The sequence below is a fragment of the Trachymyrmex septentrionalis genome, unplaced genomic scaffold, assembly GCF_001594115.1.
Source record: "Trachymyrmex septentrionalis isolate Tsep2-gDNA-1 unplaced genomic scaffold, Tsep1.0 scaffold13, whole genome shotgun sequence".
Taxonomy (NCBI): domain Eukaryota; kingdom Metazoa; phylum Arthropoda; class Insecta; order Hymenoptera; family Formicidae; genus Trachymyrmex; species Trachymyrmex septentrionalis.
The window spans coordinates 6,214,430-6,220,859 of NW_017304438.1; positions in this window are offsets into that span (position 1 = coordinate 6,214,430).

The following is a 6,430-nucleotide window of genomic DNA, read 5'->3' on the forward strand; positions in this document are numbered from 1 at the left end:
TGTTTATTCTCTCATGTTAAGTTTAATATGTGGGCTGAACATACCGTGTAAGAGTGAAGAAAGTATAATTTTTTACAATATTTTAGTAACTACAAGCAGAAAAAGTGGCTTGTTAATTAAAGAATTCAGAGATCAAATGAGGTAGAGTGGGGTGGAAAGTTTTATTTCTTAAATTTTTTAACAAAAGAAAAATGGAGAAAGAAAGTTAAATAGAATTTTTTTATATAATTCTATTTATTTATTTTTTCTTGATTTATCATTGATATCGTATCTTTTTCTTTTTATCTATTTTGATACACTTAAACGCGGCTTACATTTTACTTATCTTACATTTGAACTGTTTAATTTAACTTTTACGATTTGCATTTTTATGTATCTGGTGTTGGAACTTATGTTTTGACTAATTTATCTTTTTACGACGTTACTTTTTTCTGCAAGTGAAATGACAGTGATATGCTTTTTTATTTGTATTTTTACATTTTATATATTTTATAAATGTGTACATATAATATGCATTATCGCGTCCAGCAGACTCGTTTGAGCAATTTTACTCGTATTACTTACATTCACATGAGAAAGTTTAGAAGGTAAACACTTCAGTTTTCTCAATGAAATAATAGTTGAGTGTCATAAGCATATACGTATCGAGTGACTATTCACAAATCTTTCGAAATTCAGCTGTTACTTCTTGAAAATCGATTTATTGACAGAGATTCTTTTTTTGTTATCGCTCAATAATTTTTGTTTGTATCGATGCTAGCTTCTTATACACAGACACAAACGAATTTTCAGGGACGTAATTATATACAAGATTATACATTAAATATTATATATTAATGTATAATTATATAGTATATATATTATATATTATATATTGTATTGTGTATTATAAATTATATTATGCACTACATATCTTAATATATATATTATATATTATTTATCAGATACTATATATAAATATGTATACATATATATATATATATATATATATCATATATGTACATATATGTACATATAGAGATTAATATAAAAGTGAACTTTATTTTACATTGAATAGGCAAAAGAGAAGTATCGGAAATGCACGGCTATCATTTCTTTACCGAATTTTACGAATACATTTAATGATAAAGTTCAATAAGAAATTTTATTCGTATTTCGTAAAAATATATAATAGAAATGACATTTTTTTTGAAATTTTATTATGTTTTATATAACGTAAAATATACAAATTGCAAAACGATTTAATGATGGCAATTTTATACTGCATACTCTTACAACTTTTTCTTTTAAAAGGGAAAAAAAGATAGATAGAAAGAAAGAAAAAGAATAGAAAAAAAATGTATGTGTAAAAATGAGGATTACCTAAACATAGAATTATAAGAAATAAAAATATATTTTATAATTTATTACATTTGTTTATAAAACGACGTTAATTTGAATTCGAAAAAGATTTCTATATTTTTATCGACGTAATACACATAAATTAGATTAAGTAATACACTAAGTAAAATGTAAAAAAATCCATCAGAGCCTACAACTATTCGTGTGTATCGAAAAATAAAGAATTGATGCATCCGAATAGCTGATGTAGGCTTTTTTACATTTTACTGATAGATTCTTTCGAGCCTCATTATATACATTTGTAATACACTAAGCCCTTAGATATATGTGAATGAATAATCTTCAATACATTCTATAGCAAATAAGTTTTTATGCGAATTCTATTGGATGCAGTAACGCGCAGAATAAAATGATAGCTTAGGTATACAAAAAGTACATAAAACGCATGCATAATAGATAAATAACTGTATTAGTCAGATATAATGTGTTGGCAGAAGAATGGGCAGTGAATGCGAAAAATCAAATCTATTTTAAAAATTTCTTTAATGTATTGCCTTATAAGCGAATAGGCAGTATTCTCAAAATGCCGAATGCAAGAATGAATGTTGCTGACGCTGTTCGTTCGTTTCGATGTAGATAATTTTTACGCTGTTGTACCTAGGCAAAGTAACGTATAACAAGTTTTGACCTGCATCCACTCGAATTTGCTATTACATTAAGTTTTTTGTGTATATATTTACTTTGTGACTCGCCACGTAAAAAAGAACAATGTTAACACATACATGTATGCTAATCAGATAATGATTAGTAATAATGATATACTGAACAGCAGAATTTTTCTGATATATAACGCTAATTCATATTAATATCTTTTTCATAAAAAAAACGATGTATGTATATTATATTAATGGTCAACAATCAAAATTTGTTCACGTTGGAAGAATTATCAAATATTATTTTTTGCGAAACTATTTCCTTGGTTAATTTTGCATTCTGGCCGCAATTAGATAGGAAAATTTTACTTTCATTAATAGATAGAATTCTTGTCTTATTTTATTTTTGTAAACAGATAACAAATTTAAATAACAATAACGTCTATTTATGTAACGGTAGTTGAATGAAACTCGTATATATATATATATATATATGTAGGTAATAATTAACGTTACATTCAAATTTTAATGAAAGTACGTTTTTATTATTGTCTAACACTTTACTCTAATGAACCGTCACGTGTTTTTACTTTCTTTTTCTTTTTTATCCCGTTACTTATGTTTTGTTTCGCTTTTCATTGTAATCGTAGATTTACATCATGCTACCTGACAATGCAACATATTCTTATTTGTCATTGCTGACAGTTCGTAAACGAAATGATCTCTGTATTTTTTAAATTAATTAATTTGAGATATATATATATATATATATATATATATATATATATATATATATATACATAAATAAAGAAAAAAAATATTACAGCCGACATATCAGCTTTAGTGTTGAGCCGTCTTATCCATGCAATACCAGTCTCCGACGAAATATAAAGGAAAAAAAACCTTCATTCTTTTTATATTTTTGTACTTTATTTTGGCATGCAATCGTTACATTTTCTGTTTTTTTACGCGTTTTTTTTTCGATAGAAAGTAGATGAATATAATATTTTCACATAACAGTTTCTTTATTGTCTTATTGAATATAAATAACATAGGACATAGGCCATAGGTATATAGGCATAAATGATAATTATGAAACCATTTTAATATACCTTGCGTTTATTACAATTTATTCTTAAATTATCTATTGTACTATCATAGAAAAGATAAAGAAAGAGAGTTCATTGCTTATATTAAAATCTGGTAGCCTAAGTAAGTTAAAAGAATTAAATAATCTAAATATCGTGACATAAACGGTAAGAGAGAAAAGAATTTATTTTCACTATATAATTAAAATGCTTGTAACAACACATACACGCACGAGTAACACGCCGTGCGAAGTATATTACAAGATAAGTAATTGTTATTGTTTTTAGTATGAACTCTGAACAGTGCCTCGTCAAAATCTATGTAAAACACTTTCCACAACCGAGAGACGTTCTATATAAGATCTACTGTAATTCGTCTATGATATTGTTTACTGTCTGTAATTACGCATTCCTCGTTAATTCAAACTCAGCCGGCGAGTAAAATGACAACTGAAGTGACATCGATGTGGGCAAGTATCAAAATCGAACGCGATTATGAATTCTGTAAATCCATGAATTTAGAATTGTTCGTTGTGCTTCTTTCTCGTCGTGTTAAGATAGATTAACGAAATCACGTGTACATTACTCGCAAGTGTATTTAACATTTGCCTTAGAAGATTGAGCTCTTCGGAGTGATGTTTAACAAGCAGGTAGTAGTCCGATTAATCTTATTCATAGAAGACATTCTGCATCTTTGAGATCTAACGTCAATCTAGCGACTGATGCGTTTGAAAATATGTGCTAAAGGACGTAGAAATGGTATTCTGCTTTGATGTGTTATAATACGCTTAACGATAGCGTAGTTTGCATTCGTTTTTTGTAGTGGTGTTTGAGATAATGCCAGGAACGACATTCAGAGCGGCCACATGTTTGTAGACAAGCGAGAAGCATCATGTAGACTTAGTATGTACACAAAAAGCATTTTTAAATGGCACTGCCACTAATTTATGATATCGTGACGATGATTGCAATTTGAGAAAGCAATATCAAGCGTTTAACGTCGCGTTATGATGTTGATGCTGCAAGCATCGGGGGGAAGGGAGGGGGGGGAAAGAGATGTGTTCTTTGTGTCTACGAAGTTAAGGCTGCGTTTCAGTATTTAAAAAAAAGGAACACGATAATATATAACTACAATTTTATACATTAAAAAAGGATAAATTGGCATCATTATTATTGATTAATTTTAACTATCGATGATGATAGCTGATTGATCACATTTTCACTATATATTTTTTATCTTTAGTCTTTAGCCTTCTTGGTCAATATCTCAAAGAAATTGAAAGATTAATTTTCTGAAATCGATTTCTAATGCTTCGAGAAGTGGACGTTAATTACAAAAACATAAAAATTATGAATATCAGATTGTGAATAATGAGTTACCAATTAGTAAATTATTTTCTGATATCGATTTGCTAATATTTTAAACAAATATGTTTTGCTCATCTACACGAAAAGATTCCTTTTATTGAATTAACCCTCCACACTATCCTGAATTTCATCACAATCGCCTGAGTCGTTGAGGGATGGTTGTTTTTCTCACAGAATTTTGGACTTTAAAAAAATTCTGTATACTCTTTTAACATTTAGGAATACGATTATATAATTATATTATCCGAAACGTTTTTTACTTCTTTGTATATACATATCCGAATTTAAGGCAGAATTAGTAATAATTCAAAGTCAAAGAATCGTCTGGATTTTCAAAGTCTTATGTGGTCTGCGGAGAGTTAAAACGGAAAAAGATTGATGGCCAATTTTGTGATATAAAAAATCAGCAATAAAAAATTTCAAACACAGTTTCATACATTAATGAAGGATAAATTTATTGGCATCGTTATTATTGATTAATTTTAATCGATGGTGATAACTGATTGATCACATTTATTATTTCCGTTATATATACATATATTTTTACAAAACAGAAACGTTGCATCGAGCCTTAACCGTTGTGATTCCCATTCGTTACACAGACAGTTAACAATATTATACAAATACCTTGCGTCACGATCAAAAAGATCTTACATGGCTAAAGAAGACGTACATATAATATGTTTTGTTCGTACGTTTATGTATTAAGCAACACATTTATTAAATAATTCTCGGAGAGAGAAAAAATAGTCGTAATATTTGATCTAGATATATTTACGTATATTGTCCACATAATCGATAATGATATACCTGTTTCGTTTGGACGCGTGCAAAAAGATAATTTCATTAGCCTATTTAGAAGATTTTTAGTAATGAAGGTTTGCAGTCCACATCTATTAAAGAGAAAACGCACTTAAAATAAGGGAATTGTCCTTCCGGGATAAACATATACATATATGCTAAGTGTATTTAGATAACAGGAAATATGTAGACTGCTAGAATATATTGTCTATTTTACGTGTCATAAGTTAAGATGATATTGCATCAGCAATAGATGAGATATTTCTCATTTCGGTACTTCATTTGTATCGAAAGCAAGTGATTTTTTTTGCGAAACTGGAGCACTGATTACGCACGACGTAATAAATATTTAAAAAAAAAATAGATAAAAATTGAAAGTTAATTTAACAGTGAATTTGACAATTTCTGAACGAATAAAAATTTTCTTATTACGCACTTGCTCGAGCAATTTTATTTCAATTTATGACACGTACTTGTAAAATATAAATTTTTGTACATGCTTGTACATGAAAATTCGCGAGAACACGAAATATGCGTGTACCTCGATGCGAATACTTTGATGTAAAACACCCGTGTTTATCTGAAAGGAAAAAGGAAAGGAAAATGGATGACATTTCCATATGACATTTCCATATTGTGAACTAGCCGATTTTAAGCTCTCAAAAGGAGAAGAAAATTGTGCTAATATGTTATCATTAAATCAAAGACATTGATACTAATTACATCTGAATAAAAAGGGGAGAGTCATAGAGAACCGTACAATTCTGCGTAATAAGATCTTTTCATGAAGAGTGAAAAAATCAATAATAGCTTATCAGCATCACGCGCAGCATTTTATTATGTGTACATATTTTGATTTTGTCACATTATTAAGATACAATATCGTTTTCGATATAAAAACTCATACTTCTGAAGTCCCCAATGCATTTTGTAGACCAGGTCTCCTGATTGCATCACTGATTGGCAAGTGTATAGATTTTAGATTATCTTTTCTATTGTGTTGTAACAGAAATTATATGTACAATAATCGCACTAAGTTAAAATTCGATATCGTAAATAATTGTTAAAGCACTCAGTTTGATAACTACATATTTCTCGACAATGTTCTCTTTATCAGCGACATGTATCATCATTTTTCCGATTACTTGCTCAATTCATGTCCGATCATGTCAGTTTTGA